General features: G+C 41.4%; 1 protein-coding gene across 1 annotated transcript in view; it reads right to left on the reverse strand.

Annotated features, from left to right (window-relative positions):
- slc8a2b (solute carrier family 8 member 2b) overlaps positions 1–14,305 on the reverse strand; it is a 181,625-nt gene that overhangs the window by 166,303 nt on the left and 1,017 nt on the right. The gene's annotated exons all lie outside the window — the stretch shown is intronic.

Here is a 14,305-nt window from a genome sequence, read left to right on the forward strand (position 1 = left end):
CTTTAGGACTAGGAATAATTCTTCATAAAATATTTACAGCACAGAAAGCAAGAATATGCACTCACCATATAAATATAGAATTATTGTGTTAGAAATGTCATTTTTTTTCCCCTCGGGTCACACTTTTACAGTTTACAGTTAAACTGTAACGAGACAGCAGAAGTTGCATCTGAGTTAAACATGCTCTGTAAGGATTTTCATTGTAAACAAACTTTGCAAAACGCATGAAAATATAAATTAATGGTCCTGATATATATAATAATAATTTATACTTTATTAATCCCGCAAGGGACATTACAATGTCATTATTATTATACACAGGCCTGAATTACACACACGCTCAGTACCTATACATGCACTAATCAGAGTGAGGGGGCTGCCCACGGAAAGGCGCCCCGAGCAGTTGGGGGTTTGGTGCCTTGCTCAAGAGCACCTTGGCAGTGCCCAGGAGGTGAACTGGCACCTCTCCAGCTACCAGTCCACCACCATACTTTGGTCCAAATGGGGACTTGAACCAGCAACCCTCTGGTTCCCAACCCAACTCCCTACTGACTGAACTACTGCCACCCCATAATTATGATATAATGGTATAAGCAGGTTAATTCCCTTCGAGGTGTCCACATCAGGGAAAAAATGGACTCCGGTGGAGACAACCGTTCTCTTCTTCTGCGCACATCTCGTCGGGCATTTCCCCTCACATATCAAAGTGTGTTTCCAGATGTTGGGGAGTACTACTGCATATGTAAAAAAAAATTGTGTAAAGGTTTTTGTTGCTCCAGAGGGAGATGCGTGAAGCATGATCAATTGCCTCAAGTGATGTCACTTGAGTCAGCATCGGTTGGGGGCTGAAGACTACAAGTTTGAAAATAAAATAAATCCTGGGGGAGTGCAGTCAGAAAGAAGTGAGTTTACCAGAACTCTGTAGCCCGCTCATTATCTCTGCAGGCCAGATTAGCAGCTATACTAGCATAGCACGCCGCAATCTCTGACTGAACCACAGACTGTAAAAAATAATGAACGGAGCATCCGTGACATCACCCATTGGTTTGTGGACTGCCGTTTTGAAGCCTTGAGATCTTGTTTTTTTGCAACCGGATGTGATGATTTTTTACGACAGGGTGGAGCTGTGAAGGATTACACGGCCAAGCCAGTGTTATTTATGGTTGCAATGGCTCTGCGCTAAGATAAACTCTTAAGAGCGAAAGTTAGGGATTTTCAACCCTTCTGAAGCTAGTCATCCAGTGGAAATTTACCGCTGGTTAAACGCAGACCTCCTGGTACTGCCGCCCTTCATCTGCATGTATGGCAGTACAGAAAATTGACTGAACTGTTAGCAGTCAAATCGCATTGTGGGTAGTCTCGCATTGCCAGACCTTCTTATACAGCGCTGCAGAGGAGGGTCTGGCTAGTCCACACAGCATTCTGGGATGGGAGAAAAACGTGCTCTGGTTTATTGGCATTTCACACACACACACACACACACACACACACACACACAATCACATACGGTGGATGCAGGAAAAACCAGAGATGAGACAACACGATGACCTAAATTGAGGACAGCCACGCTCGTTATTGTAAGTGCAATGATAATAATAAGTACTTTATCAAACCGTATGAATATGTGTCCCAGGCCAGGATAGGAAATTAACAGACAATGTAAAGATCAACAAGCCACTGACAGTGACATATATGACATATTTGATTAATTCAATAAATTATTATTTTTTGTGTTAAATCCACCAGCCATTTTCATATTATACCAACATTTGCAGCATCCTGAGCCTTTTTGGTAAGGTTACTAGGACAACTCATCCCAGAGTAGTTTTATTCTCCCCGAAACAAGTTTCCTTTTTATTTTTAAAGAACTATAAAAAAAAAAAACTTTCACTGTCTTCCGCAACTTCATTGCAACAAACATACAAAAGACATTGCAACTTTTATCGCAATTTTTTACAAAAGCTCCCGTGAAATCAGGCATTTTGGGCCGCAACAATCTCAAAAAAAGGAATGTAGTAAGTAGGCGGTTCAAGGCTATTTTATTCATCAGATGAAGTTGTTCTTTTCTCAAATAGAAATGATGCTGAGTAATTAATGAATTAGTTATGACAAAAACGTTCGCTATGTTAGTGTAATATAATGTAACGTTACCTAGCTTGTTTAATAGCTTGTTGGATATGCACCCACTACAACTAACGTTACCACGGCGATAAGCCTAACGTTATGTGTGTGACCTGATATTAGGGTTAATATTGAAGATATAGAGTTGTGTTTTGCTCAATATGAAGTTAAGTGGCAGATCAGTTAAATATATATCCTCTGTCCCAGACAAAACCTAATATTTATGTGGAGGACGCAAGATAATTTTATAATTATAATATGACCGCGTGGTGAACCTATAAACCTAACTCATATTTAGACATCTGACGTTAAAGATTTGAGTTGTTGCTCAGATAAAATGACAGAGAAAACAAAAACAGACATAAGATCCTTTTTCAGTACACCAAAACACCAAGTAAGTACAATAAGTCCTCATATCAAGACAATTTGGTAACATCTTTATAAGAATGGGTGCTTATGGAAATACTAATGTCACTATTTCACAGGCAAAGGAGACAGAAAGAACTGAGGAACAGGGAGACCAGGGACAGTCAGGTGGAGAGTCTCAGGGAGACCAGGGACAGTCAGGTGTAGAGTCTCAGGGAGACCAGGGACAGTCAGGTGGAGAGTCTCAGGGAGACCAGGGACAGTCAGGTGGAGAGTCTCAGGGAGACCAGGGCCAGTCATGTGGAGAGTCTCAGGGAGACCAGGGACAGTCATGTGGAGAGTCTCAGGGAGACCAGGGACAGTCAGGTCAGTCAGTCATAGTCAGCTATTTCATTGAATCGAGAGAAACACTGAAAAGAAGGCTAATGGTACAGTCTCCATGCTACACTAATGATAGTATTAAGGTTTTCCTCTGTGTACACGTCTTCTACGAGTATAATTGTGGCTGTATTATTTGTGTATCCCCTTCAAAAATTGCTCTTCAGAAATTTTATGTTTATTGTCCCCCCCAACTGTTAGATCAGATTTACGCCCATGCGTCCTATTAACTGAAATTGTAGCCTGTTTCACCATTGCCGACTGCAGCGATCTCATTTAATACTGGACCAACGTCAAAGGAAAATATTTCCTCAATAGTTTTAATTGTATCCGATACTCAACGAGCTGCTGCAGAAACAAGCCCAGCGTGAAGCAATAAAGCAAAAGCTGTCAGATAAATGTAGTGCAGTAAACATGACAACATTTCCCTCTGAGGTGTAGTGGAGTACAAGTATGAAGTAGCAGCAGGAGTGATTCTAGGATCAGACCTTTAGGGGGGCTCAGCCCCTAATGAGAATGTGACACGGATATAGTGCATGTAAAAGTGTTAATCTGCAACATGAAATTACCAACTTCTTCACAACCACACTCCTGCTCTCCCTCTGACAGATAGAGACTCAGCCAACGGGCCAAAATTATAATGTATTCTCATGTAAACTATTTATGTCAGCACAGACATTTTTGTTAATAGCTTAGCCAGTGTATCCCACCATAATGGTTAGTATATTGCCAGATTCCAGACAATCCCACTTACTTATATATATCCCACTTACAAATATGAATATATATTTCTACTGGTATGCTTCATAGTGACATTAATGCAAACATATGAAGAAAAAACTATTCCACCTGTGTTTGCATGGTTAAAATTCTGAAGTGCAAAATAGTTCAGGCTACAGCACAAATACAGTATTTCCATCCATAGATAAGAATAATCAAGTCTAACCTCTGAATTTCTTTTCAAAGTGCACCAGATTAATGCATTTAAACGTTAAACAAAATGTTAAAATAGACAACATTTTCTTACAGGGGAGTATGCCCATGGATCCCCCTAGGGTGCAGCTCTAGTTCTAGTGACGCCCCTGGAGCAGTGGCCCCGTTTTAAGTTTTATAAAGATAAAAACATTACCTTTTTTGGAGGTATTTACACTTCTGAGCTGAAAATGTCCTGGGATTTTGTCTCAGAAATCTGGTCACCTTAACTTAACCCTTTTTTTTAACTTTCCATTGTGAGTCTGACAATATTATAGGAGTGCAATGCAACTGCCTAAGAAGCTAAGCTAACTGCAGCCACATCTGACCACCACCGACAGTGAGCTCAGAGTTGCATAATGAGAGCCAGAGGCTTCTGCAAGATGCAACCACATCTGACATGTAGTGTTTCATTACATAATGTTTTCTGTAGCAGCTCAGCAGTAAACTCTGGGACACTAATTTGTATTTACTCTAGTAATCTGTCTGTATGATAAGTATGAACAGTGATCAATAAATGCTTTAGTGTAACAGGCCTGCAGGTTAGTGAAGTTGTTTGCAGGCCAGAAGAGACATGATTGACTCACATCTGTCTTTACACCAAAGAGATACTTTTAACATACGTAAAAAAAATAAAATATATTCTCAGCAAAGTCTGCTCTGGATAAATATTGATCGAATTAAAGTGACAACAATAGGATGACCTCGGACCTCTGTAATACCATTGCAGAGGTCAGAGGTCAGTGATGTTACTGTGCACGGCAGGATAAATGTTTACATCTTATGTAACACACTTACTGCCTTGATGTATATACATATGAACAAAATTAACAAAACGTGTAATTTTCACACACACCAGCTCCTCACACTTTGTAGTTTGGGAGCAAATACCTCCTTGTTAAAGAGTCTGAAACATCAATTTGCAGCATCGTGCAGGAGCCGATATTGTGATTTTTCAATTAATTAAAATTAACTGCTGCTGCCGAGGGCAGAATATAGAAAGCATCCGGCTGTGGAATATAATATTTCAATACACACACACACACACACACACACACACACACACACACACACACACCTGTGCATGATTCACTAAGAATACACACACACATTCAGACATCAGTGAGACCATTACTGGTTTAGAGAAGTCGGCGACAGGATTCGATGGTCACAGTGTGTGTGTGTGATGAGTCACAGTGTGGAGGTGTATGGTGGAGGGAAGAAAAAGCAATAACCAATCCCAGCGTGTGTGTGTGTGTGTGTGCGCGTGTGCGTGTGCGAGTGTGTGTGTGTGCGTGTGCGTGTGCGTGTGCGTGTGTGTGTCCAGTTACTTTTGATTTAGGCAGAGAAGATTCGATGAGATTGTGGCTGAAAACGACCCTAATCTAATGACACTTGCTGGAGGAGGAAGACGAGGAGCGACAGAGAACATTCGAGTATTGAGGAGCAGATTGTCACATTAGGCAGTTCCTCCCAGAAGTTAAGAGCGAGCACAAGAATTAACCCAAATTCAACCAACACCGGATGTCAATTTTTCAAAGTAAATATCACAAATTTGCCTCAGGGGGCTTTATGATCTGTACAGCATATGACACCCTTCTTCACAGCAATTTCCCCACAATAAATGGTCCAACCAGAAATCGAAAAAATAATCCATTTCAGAACCACTTATTCAAGTCAAATAAAAACCAACCCCCAATCTCATTTTAAACAGCCAGCTCTGTGAAAGGAGGACCATTTTTAAAGTAGCGGAAACTAAACAATATGTAATCTAGCTGACACTAACCATTTGATTTATGTAGATTGCGGGCGGCGTGTGGAATGGCAGGAAGCACTAAGACTATATTGGCTCAAATCATGGGGGGAAAGTTACAGAAGGGTTGTATTTTTAACTTCCGGGCTTCTCCACAGGAGAAAGACTACGTAGAGAAATGTCCACAAACTTTATATATATCCAAAAAAATATCACAAAAAGTGCTGCAAAGTTTAAGTGACATCTTTCTGATGAGCTGCAGCAATCGTAGTCTTTTCAGGCTGTACAAATTCAAACTCCATTAGATCCAAGAGGGACAGTTTGATGAATGATTAACACAATGAGCAAGAAATAAAGGAAGAGGGGGTGGCTTTTATCTCACAGTGATTTGAAACTGTTCTAATCTTCTACAAAGTACAAATATTTGTTTCCCTTTGTTGTAGGTCTTAACACTAGTGATGACGCAGGATGTTTAATCTGCTGTATGTCCATCCTCTACATGAGAGTTCCAGCTCCTAGAAGTCCCAGGATGTGGATGTGAGTAAGAAAGAGTGGGCGAGACTAACAGAATGATTGAGGGAAAGTGAGAGAGACCTCCCTACACAGACGCACACGCACACGCACACGCACACGCACACGCACACGCACACGCACACGCACACACACACACACACACACACACACACACACACACATACACACACACACACACACACACACACCCCAGCAGGACAACAGCCAATAGGGGGACAGCTGGTGGCACAGTTCCTGGAGTCAGACCAATGACTCTATGTGGGTGTATCGTGTCTGTTGATGCATGCATGCATGTGTGTGCGTGTGTGTGTGTGTGTGTGTGTGTGTGTGTGTGTGTGTGTGTGTGTGTGTGTGTGTGTTTTCAACTGGCCTATACTGTGAATATATCTGTAAATGAAAAGGATGACAGATGAAGAAATGAAACAATAAAAAAGTGGAAAGTGAGAATTGTAAAAACATTGGGATTGGATGTAAAAACAACTCAATCGTGTTGCAGAATATAAATGTTCTTGTCTGGCAACAGGGTTAAAACATGTGCATCCTCATCCTGTTAGAGCACTAACACACGATACCGGGTTGGCTCTGAACTATTTGTAGCAACCATGAGTCAGCGCAGCAAACTCATCAAAAATATTTTGACATTTAAAAACTTCTGAAATTCACAGGCCAATTAAGACACTTCTCCACTTCAGTTCTTTTCTGAACAACTGGCTCTCCACCAATAAATGGTTAAATACTGTACATAGATGTAGGGTATTTAGCAACGTCACACGGTATACTCCAACTCAGACAGTCGAGACGGAAACATAAACAAACACGATGGAATTGAAATAGAAACCGTCTCAACATCCCTGAAAGGGATCTCAAATGACATTCAGAATCACATCAGCCCAGCTCAGAGATGACATCACTGCCCACTAACAACTCTCTTTCTCCCTCTCTGGATCTCTGAGGAGTCAGAGGAAATGCATGAGTGGACACATTTACTGCCTGTCAATCACACGCAGAGGTAAAGTGGAGGTGGAGAGTTAAGAACAGATTGGCTTGAGGGTGGTTGATGTGTGAAGAGAGACGGGGAAAGAATGAAGGACAGAGGAGCAGTAAAGGATGACTGGGCAGAAATTGAATCTGTCAATCAGACAGGGAAAAGGATGGGTGAGAGTTTCTAAGAGGATATTTATCTTATCTTAACACCTTATTTACATTTTGGTCTTTAACAGAGATCGGTGACAACAGAAAGCACTGACGGAGACGAGTGCCGGAACAGAGTGAAGAACCAAAATCAGATGAGGGAAAAAGAGCATGACAGAAGGAGGTAAAGGAAGAGAGAAGGAAGGATAAAAAAAATCCACAAGCACTGAAGACAGAAGAGAGAAGAGAACGACAAGGGGGAGAAAAAGTAATTTGGTGGATGGAACAGAAGTGTGAGAATGAGAGAGAGACAAGGAGCAATGAAAAGAGAAGAGGATGAGAAGGATGTAAAGAATAGATGATGGATGAGAAAAAGCAAGAGGATGAAAGGAAAGCAATTGGATGAGAGATAAAAGATGGACAAAAACAGGAAAGACTGAGATGGTAGGTTGAGAGAGCCAAGGGGTGGATTCATTTAAAAAAAAATGTAGTGAGGCTGTAAAGATAGAGGGATGATAGAGGAGAAGACATAAGATTATGGTGCTGTAAACTCTCCTCCTGCAGTTTCAGTCCCTCTGGAGGCCTCTGAGCCTTTATTAGACAAGCGCGCACACACACACACACACACACACACACACACACATACACACACATCCCTGAAGCACACAGAAAACTGATGATGCAGACTGATGCACAAGGAGAACGTGAGTGAAGGATATTTGTGACGGCAAAAGTTCAGTTCATTTGAATTGAATTTGAATTGCTGCAATCAGTGGATGGATTTGCCACAAACCATTCTAACCATATTGATTTGGTGATGTACATGTTGTTGTTCCTTGAACAGCATTTACATAACCACTCAACTACCTATGACACAGACAACAAAGACACTTTTATAATCACATGGACACAGTGTCAAACTGGTGGAGCCCGCATCTCTGGACAGAATAAAGCAAGCTGTGGCCATGTGTATGGCCCTATAAATCCTCATTCATATTCTAACAGTAGGCTGTAGAGACAGATGAGAGAGAGAGAGAGAGAGAGAGAGAGAGAGAGAGAGAGAGAGAGACAGACAGAGAGAGAGAGTGAAAGGGAGCTACAGTAATATCAATGGAAACGTGCCACAGTTACTCTGCTGGTTATGTAACCTCGTAGCACTGAAAGTAAAATAGAGACAGCGAGACACACACACACACACACACACACACACACACACACTGCATGTAGTTAGTTTATCAATGACACGCAGATGCAGCACTCAGCCCTCGTCTGTCTTAAGTCTGTCTTAAGAATCTTTCGCACTCTCTGCTGTATGTTTGTGCATTCACTCTGTGTGACTGATTGTGACTTTGTGATTTAAAGGAATAGTTCACACAAAAACAAGATACAATGTCAACAAGTTCTGCAAACCATACGACGATATAGGTTGTTTATTCCTACCCTACACTCACAGGAGTCTGTGTCACTGTCGCAGTTATGTTATTTTTAGGCAAAAAAAAAAAAAACTACTTGAAAAAGATCGTGGTTTGGGTTAAAATCATCTGGTACGTTACTTAACTTGTGGTTAAACACCGGACTCAGAACGTGACGTAGTTCCGTTTTGCTCCACACACACACACAAACCAAGTGTCAACACATGAAAAAATAACTGAATATGAGGAGCTCCATGTCTGCATGTCTGTCCATCCGTGAGTCTGCGTTTCTGTCTTGGTTGACATGTTTTTGCTGTCTTTTTGTTCTTGTGATACTTCAAACATCTCCTCTCTGAAAGGCTCTGTCTATCTGATCTCTAGATCTTTCTGCCTTTCTCAAAGTCCATCTCCTGGATATTATCAGACATCAGAGGCTCTGTCTGTCTGTTTACCTGTCTGTCTGTCTGTCTGTCTGTCTGTCTGTCTTTCTGTTTACCTGTCTGTCTGTCTGTCTGTTTGTTTACCTGTCTGTCCTAAAGTTAATCCCTCTGATTATCCTGCACGCTGAAGCTGAGGGTGTAGGGATTGGAAAAGATCAGCCTGTTTGCTCATTTATCTGTTCGCCAGTATCTCAAATAGCACTGTTCAAATTTCAGCCAAACTTGAGGCAGCGATGCATCTCACTACAGCACTCCCACATTTTCAAATTTACTGTTACATCTCCAAAGTGACGGAGCTCCGGACTGTTTGCCCGTCTGTCCGTCTGTCCTGCCAAAAAAAAAAAAATCAATCCCCCTGTCTCTGTTTATATGAACCTGACACATGCATTTTTACACTGCACCAATCAGCCAGATCATTTGCGTAATTAAAAACTGTGAAAAGAGGCTGTGGATGAGAGTAAATGTATCCCCAGAGAGCAATCAGACAGAGAAGATGCAGGCGGAGTTAGGAGACAGGAAGAAGATGGATAATGAGGTGCTCAGACGAAAGAAGACGGAGAAAGTGATGCTTACTTTGATAAAAGAGATACATGTTTTTTTTGCTTCTTTGATTTGTTGCTTTTTGTGTGGTGCTGCTAATCTGCAGATTCTTTATACCTCTGATAAGGATGGTGTGTGTTTAATCCTGCATGTTTGTTAGTTACCAGGATATTTTTTAAACCAGATCCAAATATATTTTCAAAGGATGTCTTACAAAGCCCTTAAAACCAAAGAACACTTAGGCTGTTTTTCAGCCCCTTCCAAAAATGTGTATAATCACATAGCATGCACAATTACTTGGTTAAAGGGGCTATACTCGGAAAAACTGAAAAAATGGGGTATGCATCTACATGGCTCTCATAGACCATCCCCCGATACGTGAAATACCTATGTTTTTTTATGGCCACATGCACGAACATGCACGCACACACGCTGAGGGAGTGTGACTTTATCCTGTGCTCAGGATGCCATTACGCCACTAATATCTTTACATAGCAAATATTTGCTAGCTGAGATCAGTGAAAAAGGACAATCACAATATCCTGGCGCCCAAGCAGACTTTCTCAAATGTCATGTTTTGTCCGAGCAACAGTCCAAAACCCAATAATATTCAATTTACTATGATAAGACCAAGAAATGCAACAAATTCTCACTTAGTTTCTGATTCATTTTCTGTCCATTGGCTGATCGACCATTTGACGAATCGTTGCAGCTCTAAAACCGACACTGACTGTCGATAGGAAGCAAAATTTGAACATCCATCCCGTCCTCGTCCTTTTGAAATGCTATAACAACATAACACCTCTGACTTTGACATTAAAGCCATTGTTCCTTCTTTGGTGCTATACATTCTTGGCTGATGCGTCTGGACTGCACTTCCCAGAAATCATTTGTCAGTCAAAACAGTGTTGATGGTAATTTATCTTTTTCCTTAGTTTTCCATTGATGCCTTTTGAGGTCCTGTATGTGTCACTTTTGCATGCTTACTTTACATTTTCATCTTCTGCTTATTACAAACACATTAGTCTCGCTTTGCCAGACCTTCCTCCACAGAGCTGCGGAGGAGGGTCTGGCTAGTCCATACAGCATTCTGGGATGGGAGAAAAACGTGCTCTGGTTTATTGCCATTTCTTTAAACCAATCACAATCATCTTGGGCGGCGCTAACCCTGTGCCCCTGCAAAATAGCCTCGGGAAGGAACTTGTTTTGGTGGAACATGTGTACGTTCAAAAGTTGTTTTAGTTGTTACGATCCAATTCGAAGGACAATTCCCACTGTAGACTCAATGCATGGAGAGATGACTTAGAAATAAATATTACAGAAAATGAGTGGGGAAATGCTTGTCTAAAGGCACAAACAAAGACTATAAACACAGCACTAAAACTCATACAATACAAGTGGCTATTCAGAACTTATGTAACACCTGTAAAACTACATCGCTACAACCCTAACATTCCTGACAGCTGTACTAAATGTAGTGATAATGTTGGCACTCTGCTGCACTGAATGTGGGAATGCCAAAAAAGATGTAACCTACATGATTTCACAGGTGACTAATATGGTGGTTCCACTTGAGGCAAAGCTCTGTATATTAGGTATTTACCCTGATCACTTTGCACTGGGCCACAAAAATGCACCCGTGATCGATCTATCCTTGCTTCAGGCTAGAAGAGTGATTGCATTGAGGTGGAAAAGTATGGACGGCCCTACACCTGGAATGTGGTTACAAGAAATGGCGTCACGCTTGGCACTGGAGAAATTAACTTATGTTGCCAAAGGGAAACTAAATAAGTTCACAGAGATATGGGACACTTTTATGCAGTTTCTGGAAAGTGACCAGACTGAAATGAATGATTAAATTTGAATGGCGGCGCTTGTGGAAGCTGGCATGTCTCTTATAAAATAAACAGGACCACTATTGATTTTGTTTTATTTATTTTCATTTCCATTTTTTGTTTCTGTTGTTTTCTTCTTCCTTGAATGTTTATGCTGTTGAGGGTGGGGGAGGGGGGATGTTCATAACGTTACTGTCCCTGTGACTGTATATTTTCTATGTGCAAAACAATAAATATATTGTTAAAAAAACAACAACAATGTTTTAGTCGTAATACACTCAGATTGGAGGAGCAGTAAACCATAGTCCTCATAAATCCACCGGAGTTTAAAATGCCAACACAAAGAAAGAGGAAGGTAACGGATATCCAGCGGAATTTCCGGCGGCATCGGAGAAATCCTGGATATAGACAACAAACACACTGAATGCATCACTTCATCACATCGGGTGACGGATGGGAAAGGTTTAACGATGCAGCTTTCTGCTAAATCATAAGCATAGAATAACAAAAACTGTATTATATCAAAATGTTGCCCATTATCACTTTCACAGCTGAGATGAGACATATATTATAATGTTATGTAACAGCCCAACACAGCACAGGCCTGTGGTGGTGCCGGAGCTTTTTCCAAGTGTGATTTGTAAATGAACGAGTATAAGGTGGGTCAGTGATGAAAGAGCAGCACGACACCCGCTGGGTAAAAAAAAAAAGGTTAAAAGATGCAGGAAACAGGGGGACATATGTCTCTCTGTGTGAGGTGGCTCATGATAAGAGAAATCTGCTAACGGGAAGGGATGCTGAGGGAGCGGGGAGGGGAGGAGAGGTGGGGTGGGGAGGGGAGGGGAGGGGAGGGGGAGGAAAGAGAAGATGGGAGGAAGCAAGAGTGAAAGAAAGAGAGAGAGCTTGGAGATAATGGAGGGGAGGAAGAGGAGATGCAGAGAGAAGGAGACAGAGAGAGGAAGGAGAAGCGTTAATGAATAATCCATCAGCCAATATAAAAGGCAAAGCAGAACTTGGATTCTGCTCAGAAGAAGCTAAACATGTTGGCGGAGTGGTGCAAATGGCTGTATGAGCAAATACCAAACATCAAAGGACAGAAAGGCAGAAGTCTCATCATTCCTGTGTTCAAACTGTTGTCCGAGGAGCCATAAACACAGTTTGATTAAACATGACTGTGATCATTCCTTAAACATTCCCTTAGGGACAAATGACGTGCCTATTTCATCGTTGTTTGTTGTTCTGCTGCTGCATCTGTATCCTACAGCCTTTTTCCTTCAAAGATGGATGGAGGGATGGAGGGAGGGGAATTGAATGGCCTAAGTGACAGAGAGATGGATGGAGGAAGGGATGGGCGAAGGGCTGGTGCAGGGAAAACAACAAGGGAAGCCCAGGGACAGAGAGAGGAAGACAGAGAGAAAGGAAAAGCCCAGGGAAGCCCCGCTGCGGCATCTGTGCACAGGAGGATCCCCACTTCTCTTGTTTCTCTCCAGCCTGCATGCTGCAGTTATAGAACCGACTTTCTCTCTAAAACTACTGCCAGACTTCAGACTGCATGCATAAAACATTTAGAGCCAAGTGCCCTCTCTGTGCCCAGCAGATCTGCCTCAAGCTTACAGAGCTGAAATCATAACCCCCACAAATCACCATAATGAAGACATAATACCACACAATCTCATATCAATTAAAACACTAGGCCTATAGGTGCAATATATTTCATGCACGCATTTTGATGCATGTAAACACATGAAAGTGGCCGTTTTGTGTTATTTTTTTTTCTATTGTATTTATTGTGCACAAAGTATTCTTCTATGTTGCTGTTTCCGGTTGGGACGCACAGTTACGCAACATTAATGTTAGGTGCATGCACCCCCATGTCGTTTCAAAGCAAAAGTCGTTCGTTCAGTTAAAATGCTGAAATATAACATTGAGTTTGGTGGATAATGGAGGAGGGGGAAGTGATCCTGGCATAATGAATTGAAGTCGGGCGACGTTAGAGAAACACCATGCAACCAACCCAAGCTGAGCAGAAGCCCTGCCCGGGCAGATCACTCTGCTGCGTCAAGGTTAACCGAAAAAGACAGGAGGGAACCGGAAAACGAGCGAAGTACTTTTCAAAAATAAAAGCTTAAAAAGGTGTAGCTTTTTTTTTATTTTTTTTTTTTTTATTCTGTCACGTATTGAGATATAATCTCGATACAGCCAACATATTGTATGCAATCATACACTGTGTTTACGGACTGTATAATAGAGTTGGGAGATATGGAGAAAATCAAATATGCAATCATTTTGACCAAATACTTTAATATCGATATTGCGGCGATATTGTAGGGTTGACAATTGGTGCTTTCTCTAAATATTTATTATTAATATTTATGAGATTTTTGATGAATAATCATCAGTAATGTGGATATAATGACTAAGCGGGTAAAGGCAAATAATAGGACAGCTAGAACAGTCTGGTAAGTTCAGAAAATTACACCTGTCATATTACGATATTCAAAATGTACGGCGATATATAGTCTCATATCACGATGTGGATACGATATGAATATACTGCCCAGCCCCCTACTGTAAAATTATCATTAGACCATCACACCAACGTAGTTGGGTTTTTGACAGGGATTATGACTGACGTTCAACAACAATCTAAGAGTGCAAACATTTGACCAAGTCTATAAAAGCACGTAGCCTACAGAATCTGTTCAGCAGTATGGTTTTATTTTGAAAGTTCAACCAGAAGACGTATGTTTCTTTGTGCTGACTTGTCACTGGTCTCCGCAGCCAGCAGCCAGAGGCGCAGCTTCATCAGATATTTACTTCAGC

Source organism: Sander lucioperca, chromosome 5 (assembly GCF_008315115.2).
Source record: "Sander lucioperca isolate FBNREF2018 chromosome 5, SLUC_FBN_1.2, whole genome shotgun sequence".
NCBI lineage: Eukaryota > Metazoa > Chordata > Actinopteri > Perciformes > Percidae > Sander > Sander lucioperca.